This window comes from Phyllobates terribilis, unplaced genomic scaffold (assembly GCF_046119375.1).
Source record: "Phyllobates terribilis strain yellow unplaced genomic scaffold, ASM4611937v1 Scaffold_1__5_contigs__length_1240528914, whole genome shotgun sequence".
Classification (NCBI taxonomy): Eukaryota; Metazoa; Chordata; class Amphibia; order Anura; family Dendrobatidae; genus Phyllobates; species Phyllobates terribilis.
This window is the reverse complement of record NW_027362761.1, coordinates 212,989,940-213,005,047: the sequence shown is the minus strand read 5'-3', so window position 1 is coordinate 213,005,047 and position 15,108 is coordinate 212,989,940.

The window sequence follows — 15,108 nt, the reverse complement described above, 5'->3', positions numbered from 1 at the left end:
TCTCCCCAAACCATCTCGATTGGAGTCAGGTCTGGTGACTGTGGAGGCCAGGTCATCTGGCGTAGCACTCCATCACTCTCCTTCTTGGTCAAATAGCCCTTACACAGCCTGGAGTTGTGTTTGGGGTCATTGTCCTGTTGAAAAATAAATGATGGTCCAACTAAACACAAACCAGATGGAATAGCATGCCGCTGCAAGATACTGCGGTAGCCATGCTGGTTCAGTATGCCTTCAATTTTGAATAAATCCCCAACAGTGTCACAGCCCCACACCATCACACCTCCTCCTCCATGCTTCACGGTGGGAACCAGGCATGTAGAGTCCATCCGTTCACCTTTTCTGCGTCACACAAAGACACGGTGGTTGGAACCAAAGATCTCAAATTTGGACTCATCAGACCAAAGCACAGATTTCCACTGGTCTAATGTCCATTCCTTGTGTTCTTTAGCCCAAACAAGTCTCTTCTGCTTGTTGCCTGTCTTTAGCAGTGGTTTCCTAGCAGCTATTTTACCATGAAGGCCTGCTGCACAAAGTCTCTCTCTTAACAGTTGTTGAAGAGACATGTTTGCTGCTAGAACTTTGTGTGCCTTTGACCAGGTCTCTAATCTGAGCTGCTGTTAACCTGAGATTTCTGACGCTGGAGACTCGGATAAACTTATCCTCAGAAGCAGAGGTGACTCTTGGTCTTCCTTTCCTGGGGGGGTCCTCATGTGAGCCTGTTTCTTTGTAGCGCTTGATGGTTTTTGCAACTGCACTTGGGGACACTTTCAAAGTTTTCCCACTTTTTCGCACTGACTGACCTTCATTTCTTAAAGTAATGATGGCCACTCGTTTTTCTTTACTTAGCTGCTTTTTTCTTGCCATAATACAAATTCTAACAGTCTATTCAGTAGGACTATCAGCTGTTTATCCACCAGACTTCTGCACAACACAACTGATGGTCCCAACCCCATTTATAAGGCAAGAAATCCCATTTATTAAACCTGACAGGGCACACCTGTGAAGTGAAAACCATTTCCAGTGACTACCTCTTGAAGCTCATCAAGAGAATGCCAAGAGTGTGTAAAGCAGTCATCAAAGCAAAAGGTGGCTACTTTGAAGAACCTAGAATATAAGACATATTTTCAGTTGTTTCACACTTTTTTGTTAAGTATATAATTCCACATGTGTTAATTCATACTTTTGATGCCTTCAGTGTGAATGTACAATTTTCATAGTCAAGAAAATACAGAAAAATCTTTAAATGAGAAGGTGTGTCCAAACTTTTGGTCTGTACTGTATATATATAATTATTTTTTTCTATTTCGCCTCTCCATTGTGGAGATATCAGCATTCAAAGCAGTTGTCACTTAATGAGTTCACTCTGGGTGTGCTCAGAGTTTTCACTAGGAGTGTAGACTTCTTCTCCCTCATAAGCAGGCAGCAATATAGCAGGCAGCAATATTCAAAGGAAAGAAGGACACACTCCCATCATAGCTTACAGCAGATAACTTGGTGTGTAAGAGCAGTAGTCTAGTTACTGGAGGGGCAGAAGGGGGTCTTGACCCGGAAGCGCCCACCTGGAGTTACCAGCACTCTTAACTGTATCGGCGTGCAGCAGTTTACAGAGGAAAGGCTTTGATAATATGACAAAAGATTAGATTGATAACAGTTTCAGCCTAAATCTGCACAAACATACAGTAGATATTAATGAATAGATATCAGACCTAATTAGTGTTGTTGTTTTTTTTTATGAATGTGGAAATACTAGATGAAAAATAGTAAAAAAAGTACAGTTCACCACATAATGAAATCCACTGTGCACGGACAACGCTCTGAGCCAGCTTTGAGAAAAAATGCCATTTGCGTTCGAAACGCGTCGCCAACGCCGGACTGGAGTACCTGGGGCACACCAGGAAAAAAATCAATCTTGGGGCCCACCAGCACCATGCAGTTACCGTATATAGGAATAACATAAGTCCACAAACTCTTTCAAAATGAATCAACTTTATTAACCAATAAATAACCAATATAATGAATAAATAACAACCTAAAGAAACATTCCTGGCAAAAGAGGAACACTGTTATCTTATTCGCACCAGTGTGTGATAAAGTGCCATAACAGAACAATAACAATAAATACTTTCAAGGTACATTCTCTTAAAGTATAAGTGCCACAAATTGAACCTGCATCTATCTAGCATCCCAGCAGCCAGCATCATTGTAGCAGCACCAAACTTGGCCCACTGGGAAAACTTAAAGAATTCTGTAAGCATTTTGGAAGTTTGTATTGCACGTTTTCCTCTCCTCTATAATACAATACCATTCAATTGTTAGTGAAAGGCCCAAAACAACAAATAAACACACACTAACAGTCATTCAGCAGCAAAATTGCAAAAGTTCTTTTTTTCAGAACAGAAGATGACATTGCATACTTATTAATAATGTCATCATAGTCTAAGTTCCTTGAAATGTCATACTCAATGTTCAACAGAAGGAGTGACTCTTAGGCTGTGTGCCCACGTAGCATTTTTCAAGCGTATATGCTGCGGAATTTCCGCAGCGTAAACGCTTGAAAAATGCATGTATATCCGCACCCCATGGTCCCCAATGGGATTCCGCAAGTTCTATGCACATGCTGCGGATTTTTCCGCAGCGTTTATGCCGCGTTCAAAAATCCGCAGCATGTCATTTAATTTTGCGTTTCCGCAAGCGGAATTGCCTTTGTCCAATGCATAAAAAACGCAAGGCAATTCCGCATGTGGAAAACGCGTGATAAACGCGCGAAAAATGCGCGATAAACGCGTGCGGAATTCCGCATGCGTTTTTCCGGGAGAGGACTTGCATTTATGCAGCAGAAATTTTCTGCTTCATAAATGCAACGTGGGCACATAGCCTAAAAGCTCCTGTCCAATCGAAGACCTCAGACGATTTTTTACAATTTTCAGCTTTGAGAACACTCTTTCACATGAAACCTTGGTGCAAGCAAGTGTAAGAAGTGTCTTGTAAACTGCAAAAAATGTTTGCATAAGCAGCAGAATGTAAATTGTAGTCATATAAAAGTCTGTAGCAGCAGGAAAGACAGTTTTTTTGCGGGACGAGTTGTACTTACAGATGCAATCATTTATTTTACCATGTAGTGTACAGGGAAACGGCAACAAAAATTCTAAGTGCAGTAAAATTGCAAAAAAAGTGCAATTACATGTTTGTTTATTGGGTTTTTTAGTCACCATGTTCACTATATGGAAAAACCGTCGTGACAGGGTGATGCCTCGGGTCAGTACGAGTTTGTAGATACCAAACATGTATACCTTTACTGGTATCTAAGTGGTGAAAACAAATTCAGAAGTTTGAAAAAAAAAATCACACTTTTCACGCCATGTTCTGCCCACCGTAGTGTTCTCATTTTTTTGGATCTGGGGCTGTGTGACGGCTTTTTTTGCGTCTTGAGCTGACGTGCATCTCTGCTGTTGTGTAGTAGTCACAACACAGGGAGAGGTTAAACATCCAAGTATTTAATATTTATTGCAAATAAAGAATGTTCCCATTCTTAATATACGAAAAAACAAATGACTGACAACAATCCACTATACCTAGACTAATAATACCATATAGAAGAGAGAAATACCGCCACACCATGACCAGAACACATACCACCACATAGTGATCAAATACTACCCAGTACAAGGTATATATACTGCCACACCATGAGAAGACCACATATTACCACCACATAGTGACTGTCCGAATAATACCACGTACAAATACCGCCATGGCACCAGATAGTGACTGATAATGAAAATGTAAAAAAGCTCTGTATATAGAGTCAGTGTACAGATAATGTAGAGATTATCAGTGACATTATACACAGGATCTCTGTGTATAATGTCAGTGTAGAGGTAATACAGTGATCACCAGTGACATTATGTACAGGAGCTCTGTATATAGTGTCAGTGTAGAGGTAATACAGCGATCACCAGTGACATTACACACAGGAGCTCTGTATATAGTGTCAGTGTGTGTGTATAGGTAATACAGTTATCACCAGTGACATTACACACAGGAGCTCTGTATATAGTGTCAGTGTAGAGGTAATACAGCGATCACCAGTGACATTACACACAGGAGCTCTGTATATAGTGTCAGTGTGTGTGTATAGGTAATACAGTTATCACCAGTGACATTACACACAGGAGCTCTGTATATAGTATCAGTGTAGAGGTAATACAGTGATCACCAGTGACATTATGTACAGGAGTTCTGTATATAGTGTCAGTGTAGAGGTAATACAGCGATCACCAGTGACATTACACACAGGAGCTCTGTATATAGTGTCAGTGTAGAGGTAATACAGTTATCACCAGTGACATTACACACAGGAGCTCTGTATATAGTGTCAGTGTAGAGGTAATACAGTGATCACCAGTGACATTATGCACAGGAGCTCTGTATATAGTGTCAGTGTGTGTGTATAGGTAATACAGTGATCACCAGTGACATTACACACAGGAGCTCTGTATATAGTGTCAGTGTGTGTGTATAGGTAATACACATACTCACCAGTGATGTCTCTAGGTGAAGTTCTTTATCTGCTGCAGACCGATATATCACATCTTCTATGCAGGACTTATCTCTGCAGAAAATAACATAGTTAGCTATAACTGATCACTTCCAGAGCACAATCCACACTTTTCCCAAGACTACTACACTGCATGAAATGACAAAAAAAGAAACATAGTGCCGCACTGCACAGTAACAGTGCTCCAGTGTCATTCTGTGCCTGCTCATCTGTCAGCAGACATATTTGTCTGATGGCAAAGATGTAGCAGAGCTGAAGACAGAAGACCTATGGATTACGATGGAGTAAGGATTTTTCTTTATTAAAGATGGAGTCCCTAAATGTGTTTTATTTTTAATAAAAAAAAAAATTCTGTCTTTTTTTTTTTCTGTTTACAAGAAATTCATGGCGGCTATGTCTAATTTGGCGTGACACCATGAATTTCGTCCTTAGTACCAGCTGATAATACAAAGCTGGCCTGGTACTAGCCATATTATTACCCAGGGTGCCACTTACCACCAGGGCCGCTGGAAGAGCCGGGTAAAGCACCTGGAAATGGTGCTATGATGGATGCGCCATTTTCAGGGGTGGCTGCGATTTTCAGCGTGCGGGGGGGGCCAAGAATGCTTGTTTTATCTGGCTGGCGATCAACATATGGCGGGTGCTGGACAATGGACATGATTATCAAATAATATATATCTGACAGGAGCCCATAGATTCTACTGGCTCCAATAATATATACCTGACAGGATCCCATACATTCTGCTGCCTCCAATAATATATACCTGATAGTAGCCCATACATTCTCCTGCCTCCAATAATATATACCTGACAGGAGCCCATAGATTCTGCTGCCTCCAATAATATATACCTGACAGAAGCCCATAGATTCTCCTGCCTCCAATAATATATACCTGACAGGAGCCCATACATTCTCCTGCCTCCAATAATATATACCTGACAGAAGCCCATAGATTCTCCTGCCTCAAATAATATATACCTGACAGGAGCCCATAGATTCTGCTGCCTCCAATAATATATACCGGACAGGACCCATACATTCTGCTGCCTCCAATAATATATACCTGACAGGAGCCCATACATTCTGCTGGCTCCAATAATATATACCTGACAGGAGCCCATACATTCTCCTGCCTCCAATAATATATACCTGACAGGAGCCCATAGATTCTGCTGCTTCCAATAATATATACCTGACAGGAGCCCATACATTCTCCTGCCTCCAATAATATATACCTGACAGGAGCCCATACATTCGGCTGAACCCAATAATATATACCTGACAGGAGCCCATACATTCTCCTGCCTCCAATAATATATACCTGGTAGATGCTCATGTAGCACCCCGAGGACTCGGCTGCTACAGGGGTATTGCACCTCAGACCAGAGGTGTGGTATTCCACTCCCGGGCAAGGATGGAGTGTGGAACTGGGCTCAGTTAGCTGCATGCACCACACTCACCCCATTTCCGGGGGACAGATCAACGGTACTCCCACCAGATAGATGTGCAGGTACGACAGCGTCTGTCCCTGGCTGGAGTGGAGGGGGGAGGAACATCCCAGTGGTGTAGGAGCAGACAGGGGAGGGACTCTGGGCATAGGTAGGAGCCCATTGGGTGCTGGTCACCTGGGCTCGGGTGTCAGAAGGGGGTATATAAGGTGGGCACCATCTTAGATCAGGGTCTGTTCAGAGAGGAGCTCAGCCAGAGAGGGCTGACAGGGAGCTGTGGCTCAGTCTGGGCCCAGCTCCAGAGCCAGGCCTGGAGTGGAGGCCTGAAGCCGAGAGAGAGAGAAGTAAGAGGAAGAAGGAACAGAAACACCAGGAAAGGCCCAGAGACACAGGAAAAGAGGGAACCCTAAGATCCCACGGAATAACGGGTGAAGGGTTGGCAGAACAGGGTGCCGGATCCCAAACTGGTGGAGGCCAATTATCCTTAGCCAGGAACCGGAGGTCGTGGACAAGTTTTGGCGCGACCCCTCGCCATATCTACCAGGAAGGCATACCATATAGGGTCAGGGAAACCGGGAAAGGTTTCACCACCAGAAGGCCCGAGGGAGCTGGACAAAGGTGGATCCCTGGTGGGGACGGCCAGTAGAAAGGAAGAGAGGGGAGCTCAGGACCACGCTCTGGAACTGCCTGGGAGTTGGCCGAGTCCCGCACCTGGTGGTCGCAGCACGGCTCGGGTGGTCCTGACTGTGCACAAGGGACCTGATAAAGAACTGTGAGTAAAGCTGTGAAAACTGCAATTGCACGTCTCAGTGATTCCTCGTCGCACGGGCACCATCAGTGCTGGGACATACACACCATCTCTCCCAACATCATTTTCATCCTCTGCCCTGAGGCCATACCCCTCCCGTTGGGGGTTATACCATCCACGCTGCACATCCGTACCACCGGCCTCAGCGGACTGCCCTGCAGCGGCGGCTTCATAGCCGCATTCAACGGGTGGCGTAGTCGGACACTAATACCATCATACCAATAACGCCACTTAGTTTGACACCCTGGGCACGGACCGGGTCACCGCCACGAGGACTACTACCCCTATCGGATCCGGCTCCGGGTATTCCCCGCGTGCGCAACGCTACACAACATGGCCCAGGGGGCGAGTCAACTTTGGCGTAGTCGGCAGGATCACGTGCCCGCAACCACCGGGTACTGCGCGCCTGAAGAAAAGTTCACATTTACCTCAAAAAGGAGTCTCCCGCCAATTCCAGAGGGTTCCCGCCATCGGACGCCGTCCGGAGTCGTTTCCCGCCGTTTGCCCGCCATCTGCAGCCTTTGCCCGCCATCAGCGAAGTTTCCCGCCATCAGGAGACGATTCCCGCCATCCGAGACGGTTTCCCGCCCTGGCAGAGCGGACGCCATTGTGGGCGTGCCAGAGGGTGGCAAGAGACCACCTCCCATCGTGGGCATGGCCCCAGAATGGCGCCAAAAGCGGAGACCGCCCCCGCCAGCCGAGACTGCAAGAATACAGATGTCTATCAGCGTGGGAGGGCTGCCCCTGAAGCTGACAGTCACCAAGTTGCCCCGGGGCCACTCCCAATGGGGGCGGATAGAGAACAAAACGGAGGGACTGGGGGCGGCCTGGATCAATCTGGACAGACCGCACCCGGGAATGGAGGAAGAGTCGAGCAGTACCGACCCCGTGGTCCGGAGCCTGTTGCAGGTCGCCACCCCAGACGGCCTGGTGGAGATCCTGGCACAGCACCCCAGAGATCGGGAGCGTGCACAGACCGCGCTGGAGGCCTTGGCCCGGAAGATGGCCCGAGTACAACAGGAAGCACTGGCCGAATGGAGAAGGGAGATGGCCCAGCAGGCTGGAACCCGCCAGCAGAGGACGCCACCCGCAACGTGGAGCATGTCTGCCCCTGAGGATGGTGCAGGAGGGACGAAGGCCGGAGACGACGCCGCGGAGGGAGCCGCAGGGATGGAAGCAGGTAATGGGGACGTCATCACCCCGAGCCCAGTAGCCGTAAGCCTGCCCCAGCTCCCCGGCGCAGAGCCCGAAGTCCCACTCACCGCGCCCGTTGCCGCACCGCCACTGCTCCCAACTAGGCCTCAAGCGGCCGGAGCCGCAGACACGCCCCCTTCCGCGCCACGACCCTTGACCCGGAGCGCGGCAAAACAGGAAATGCCCCCGGCCTGGTCGCAAGGCCGAGTGCCTCCGGGCGCCGCGGTCTCCACAGCGCCCTCTACCTCCACAGTGCCACCGGCCTGGTCGCAAGGCCGAGTACCTCCGGGCGCCGCGGCCCCCACAGCGCCCTCCTCCCGGAAGGTGCCATACTTGGACCCAGATAGGATGCCTCCGGCCTGGATGCAAGGCCGAGCACCCCCGGGCGCCGCTGCCCCTACAGCGCCCTCTACCTCCACAGTGCTGCCCCTGGGCGAAGATCTCTTCGCGCAGCATACTAGCCCGGATGGGCTGCCCTTCATGTGGCCATCGGAGTACATCAACCCCCGACTCCGGAGGGAACGGCCCCTGTGTGAGCCTCTGATCCCGGCACCGGCGCCCGTCAAAATTGTCCCGCTCCCGTTGGAGGAGGCCGAATTCGCATGGGATCTGACCTGTGAGGACCTCATGGGGTTCACCAAGGAGACCCGGGCGGCCGCAGCCCGGCGTGAGGAGTGCTGCCGTCAACAGCTAGAGGTCTTTGGGAGAGAACGGCGAGAGAGGCGGATCCGCGAGGAACAGCTACAGGTCCGAAGCGCGGAACAGAAGCGAAGGGCCCGACGAAACCCCCGTGCGGCCCACGGTCCCCGCGCCACCGGGACCGTAATAAAATTCCAGCTAGAGAATGGCTGGGGCTTTATCCGGGATCACCGAACCCCCGGCGACGTCTTTGTCACCCGCAGGGATGTCGAGAGCCACCTTCCAGAAGGACACCGAGGACGTGACCTCTACTCAGGTGACGAGGTCACCTTCACCCAGCATCAGTGTGCTAAAGGACCGTACGCCCTTCATGTACACCGGCTGACTGAGGAGGAGTGGCAGTACGAGGAAAGCCAAGAGGACCCGGACGGGTCTGAAGACTACCCTCGGGAAGGAGCAGGAGGACATCGTTACTAATGAACGGTAACTGAAACTGTATATAGTTACCCGTAAGGGTACCTGTCATGCTGCTAAATGGAGTGTGGTCCCCATTGGGACTAGTGTGGAACTATTAAAGAACTGTTTCCTGTGTGCCCCTATCCCTTACCAGGCTGAGGACTGTGAGCAGCCATTCCCCTATTCCCACTGGCCGAGGACTGAGAGCGGCCATACCCTGTAAATAGTTGCGCTTCTTAAAGCGCCCCCTACTGGTTTTATAGAAGAACTGCTTTTCTACTTTGGAACTAGTGACTGTTGCCCTTTACCTGGTCACAAGTTGCACGGTGGCCAGAGATCAAGAACGTGTTGGTCAAGAATGTTTTATATGAAAAAAAAAAAAAAAAGTTTTATATGATGCTAAAAGAGTTAATGGTATTTTATAAGTGTGTGAAGAAAGTCTGATAATGTTTCGGTAATGTTTTATACCTGTAACGTTAAAAGAGAAAAGTACCTCCCATGAAGGGATGATTGAAAGTTGATATGTCTTACATGTGAGTGTACACTTTAAAAATTTTTGTATGTTTTAATTTGCTTTTGCTCTATTCCAGCCCGAGAACGTGCTGTGATTTACCAGGGGGGAATGTAGCACCCCGAGGACTCGGCTGCTACAGGGGTATTGCACCTCAGACCAGAGGTGTGGTATTCCACTCCCGGGCAAGGATGGAGTGTGGAACTGGGCTCAGTTAGCTGCATGCACCACACTCACCCCATTTCCGGGGGACAGATCAACGGTACTCCCACCAGATAGATGTGCAGGTACGACAACGTCTGTCCCTGGCTGGAGTGGGGGGGGGGAGGAACATCCCAGTGGTGTAGGAGCAGACAGGGGAGGGACTCTGGGCATAGGTAGGAGCCCATTGGGCGCTGGTCACCTGGGCTCGGGTGTCAGAAGGGGGTATATAAGGTGGGCACCATCTTAGATCAGGGTCTGTTCAGAGAGGAGCTCAGCCAGAGAGGGCTGACAGGGAGCTGTGGCTCAGTCTGGGCCCAGCTCCAGAGCCAGGCCTGGAGTGGAGGCCTGAAGCCGAGAGAGAGAGAAGTAAGAGGAAGAAGGAACAGAAACACCAGGAAAGGCCCAGAGACGCAGGAAAAGAGGGAACCCTAAGATCCCACGGAATAACGGGTGAAGGGTTGGCAGAACAGGGTGCCGGATCCCAAACTGGTGGAGGCCAATTATCCTTAGCCAGGAACCGGAGGTCGTGGACAAGTTTTGGCGCGACCCCTCGCCATATCTACCAGGAAGGCATACCATATAGGGTCAGGGAAACCGGGAAAGGTTTCACCACCAGAAGGCCCGAGGGAGCTGGACAAAGGTGGATCCCTGGTGAGGACGGCCAGTAGAAAGGAAGAGAGGGGAGCTCAGGACCACGCTCTGGAACTGCCTGGGAGTTGGCCGAGTCCCGCACCTGGTGGACGCAGCACGGCTCGGGTGGTCCTAACTGTGCACAAGGGACCTGATAAAGAACTGTGAGTAAAGCTGTGAAAACTGCAATTGCACGTCTCAGTGATTCCTCGTCGCACGGGCACCATCAGTGCTGGGACATACACACCATCTCTCCCAACATCATTTTCATCCTCTGCCCTGAGGCCATACCCCTCCCGTTGGGGGTTATACCATCCACGCTGCACATCCGTACAACCGGCCTCAGCGGACTGCCCTGCAGCGGCGGCTTCATAGCCGCATTCAACGGGTGGCGTAGTCGGACACTAATACCATCATACCAATAACGCCACTTAGTTTGACACCCTGGGCACGGAACGGGTCACCGCCACGAGGACTACTACCCCTATCGGATCCGGCTCCGGGTATTCCCCGCGTGCGCAACGCTACACAACATGGCCCAGGGGGCGAGTCACTCATACATTCTCCTGCCTCCAATAATATATACCTGACAGGAGCCCATAGAAGATTCTGCTGCCTCCAATACTATATACCTGACAGAAGCCCATAGATTTTCCTGCCTCCAATAATATATACCTGACAGGTGCCCATAGATTATGCTGCCTCCAATAATATAAACCGGACAAGAGCCCATAGATTCTGCTGCCTCCAATAATATATACCTGACAGGAGCCCATAGATTCTGCTGCCTCCAATAATATATACCTGGTAGGAGCCCATAGATTCTGCTGCCTCCAATACTATATACCTGACAGGAGCCCATGCATTCTGCTGCCTCCAATACTATATACCTGACAGGAGCCCATGGATTCTGCTGCCTCCAATAATATATACCTGACAGGAGCCCATGGATTCTGCTGCCTCCAATAATATATACCTGACAGGAGCCCATAGATTCTGCTGCCTCCAATACTATATACCTGACAGGAGCCCATAGATTCTGCTGCCTCCAATAATATATACCTGACAGGACCCATACATTCTGCTGCCTCCAATAATATATACCTGACAGGAGCCCATAGATTCTGCTGCCTCCAATAATATATACCTGACAGGAGCCCATAGATTCTGCTGCCTCCAATACTATACACCTGACAGGAGCCCATAGATTCTGCTGCCTCCAATAATATATACCGGACAGGACCCATACATTCTGCTGCCTCCAATAATATATACCTGACAGGAGCCCATAGATTCTGCTGCCTCCAATACTATATACCTGACAGGAGCCCATAGATTCTGCTGCCTCCAATAATATATACCTGACAGGAGCCCATAGATTCTACTGCCTCCAATAATATATACCTGACAGGAGCCCATGCATTCTGCTGCCTCCAATACTATATACCTAACAGGAGCCCATGGATTCTGCTGCCTCCCATAATATATACCTGGTAGGAGCCCATAGATTCTGCTGCCTCAAATAATATATACCTGACAGGAGCCCATACATTCTCCAGCCTCCAATACTATATACCTGACAGGAGCCCATAGATTCTGCTGCCTCCAATAATATATACCTGACAGGAGCCCATAGATTCTGCTGCCTCCAATAATATATACCTGATAGTAGCCCATACATTCTCCTGCCTCCAATAATATATACCTGACAGGAGCCCATAGATTCTGCTGCCTCCAATAATATATACCTGACAGAAGCCCATAGATTCTCCTGCCTCCAATAATATATACCTGACAGGAGCCCATACATTCTCCTGCCTCCAATAATATATACCTGACAGAAGCCCATAGATTCTCCTGCCTCAAATAATATATACCTGACAGGAGCCCATACATTCTGCTGCCTCCAATAATATATACCTGACAGGAGCCCATACATTCTGCTGGCTCCAATAATATATACCCGACAGGAGCCCATACATTCTCCTGCCTCCAATACTATATACCTGACAGGAGCCCATACATTCTCCTGCCTCCAATAATATATACCTGACAGGAGGCCATACATTCTGCTGCCTCCAATATTATATACCTGACAGGAGCCCATACATTCTGCTGCCTCCAATAATATATACCTGACAGGAGCTCATACATTCTGCTGCCTCCAATAATATATACCCAACAGGAGCCCATACATTCTGCTGCCTCCAATAATATATACCCAACAGGAGCCCATACATTCTCCTGCCTCCAATAATATATACCTGACAGGAGCTCATACATTCTCCTGCCTCCAATAATATATACCTGACAGGAGCCCATAAATTCTGCTGCCTCCAATAATATATACCTGTCAGGAGCCCATACATTCTCCTGCCTCCAATAATATATACCTGGTAGGAGCCCATACATTCTCCTGCCTCCAATAATATATACCTGACAGGAGCCCATAGAAGATTCTGCTGCCTCCAATACTATATACCTGACAGGAGCCCATAGATTCTGCTGCCTCCAATAATATATACCTGACAGAAGCCCATAGATTCTCCTGCCTCCAATAATATATACCTGACAGGAGCCCATACATTCTCCTGCCTCCAATAATATATACCTGGTAGGAGCCCATACATTCTCCTGCCTCCAATAATATACACCTGACAGGAGCCCATAGAAGATTCTGCTGCCTCCAATAATATATACCTGACAGGAGCCCATAGATTCTGCTGCCTCCAATAATATATACCTGACAGGAGCCCATAGATTCTGCGGCCTCCAATACTATATACCTGACAGGAGCCCATAGATTCTGCTGCCTCCAATAATATATACCTGACAGGAGCCCATAGATTCTGCTGCCTCCAATACTATATACCTGACAGGAGCCCATAGATTCTGCTGCCTCCAATAATATATACCTGACAGAAGCTCATAGACTCTGCTGCCTCCAATAATATATACCTGACAGAAGCCCATAGATTCTCCTACCTCCAATAATATATACCTGACAGGAGCCCATACATTCTCCTGCCTCCAATAATATATACCTGACAGGAGCCCATAGATTCTGCTGCCTCAAATAATATATACCTGACAGGAGCCCATACATTCTGCTGGCTCCAATAATATATACCTGACAGGAGCCCATATATTCTGCTGCCTCCAATAATATATACCTGACAGGAGCCCAAACATTCTCCTCCCTCCAATAATATATACCTGACAGGAGCCCATACATTCTCCTGCCTCCAATAATATATACCTGACAGGAGCCCATAGATTCTGCTGCCTCCAATAATATATACCTGACAGGAGCCCATACATTCTCCTGCCTCCAATAATATATACCTGACAGGAGCCCATACATTCTGCTGCCTCCAATAATATATACCTGACAGGAGCTCATAGACTCTGCTGCCTCCAATAACATATACCTGACAGAAGCCCATACATTCTCCTGCCTCCAATAATATATACCTGACAGGAGCCCATAGAAGATTCTGCTGCCTCCAATAATATATACCTGACAGGAGCCCATAGATTCTGCTGCCTCCAATAATATATACCTGACAGGAGCCCATAGATTCTGCAGCCTCCAATACTATATACCTGACAGGAGCCCATAGATTCTGCTGCCTCCAATAATATATACCTGACAGGAGCGCATAGATTCTGCTGCCTCCAATACTATATACCTGACAGGAGCCCATAGATTCTGCTGCCTCCAATAATATATACCTGACAGAAGCTCATAGACTCTGCTGCCTCCAATAATATATACCTGACAGAAGCCCATAGATTCTCCTACCTCCAATAATATATACCTGACAGGAGCCCATACATTCTCCTGCCTCCAATAATATATACCTGACAGGAGCCCATAGATTCTGCTGCCTCAAATAATATATACCTGACAGGAGCCCATACATTCTGCTTGCTCCAATAATATATACCTGACAGGAGCCCATATATTCTGCTGCCTCCAATAATATATACCTGACAGGAGCCCAAACATTCTCCTCCCTCCAATAATATATACCTGACAGGAGCCCATACATTCTCCTGCCTCCAATAATATATACCTGACAGGAGCCCATAGATTCTGCTGCCTCCAATAATATATACCTGACAGGAGCCCATACATTCTCCTGCCTCCAATAATATATACCTGACAGGAGCCCATACATTCTGCTGCCTCCAATAATATATACCTGACAGGATCCCATACATTCTGCTGCCTCCAATAATATATACCTGATAGTAGCCCATACATTCTCCTGCCTCCAATAATATATACCTGACAGGAGCCCATGATTCTGCTGCCTCCAATAATATATACCTGACAGGAGCCCATACATTCTCCTGCCTCCAATAATATATACCTGACAGGAGCCCATACATTCTGCTGCCTCCAATAATATATACCTGACAGGAGCCCATACATTCTGCTGGCTCCAATAATATATACCTGACAGGAGCCCATACATTCTCCTGCCTCCAATAATATATACCTGACAGGAGCCCATAGATTCTGCTGCCTCCAATAATATATACCTGACAGGAGCCCATACATTCTCCTGCCTCCAATAATATATACCTTACAGGAGCCCATACATTCTCCTGCCTCCAATAATATATACCTGACAGGAGCCCATAGAAGAT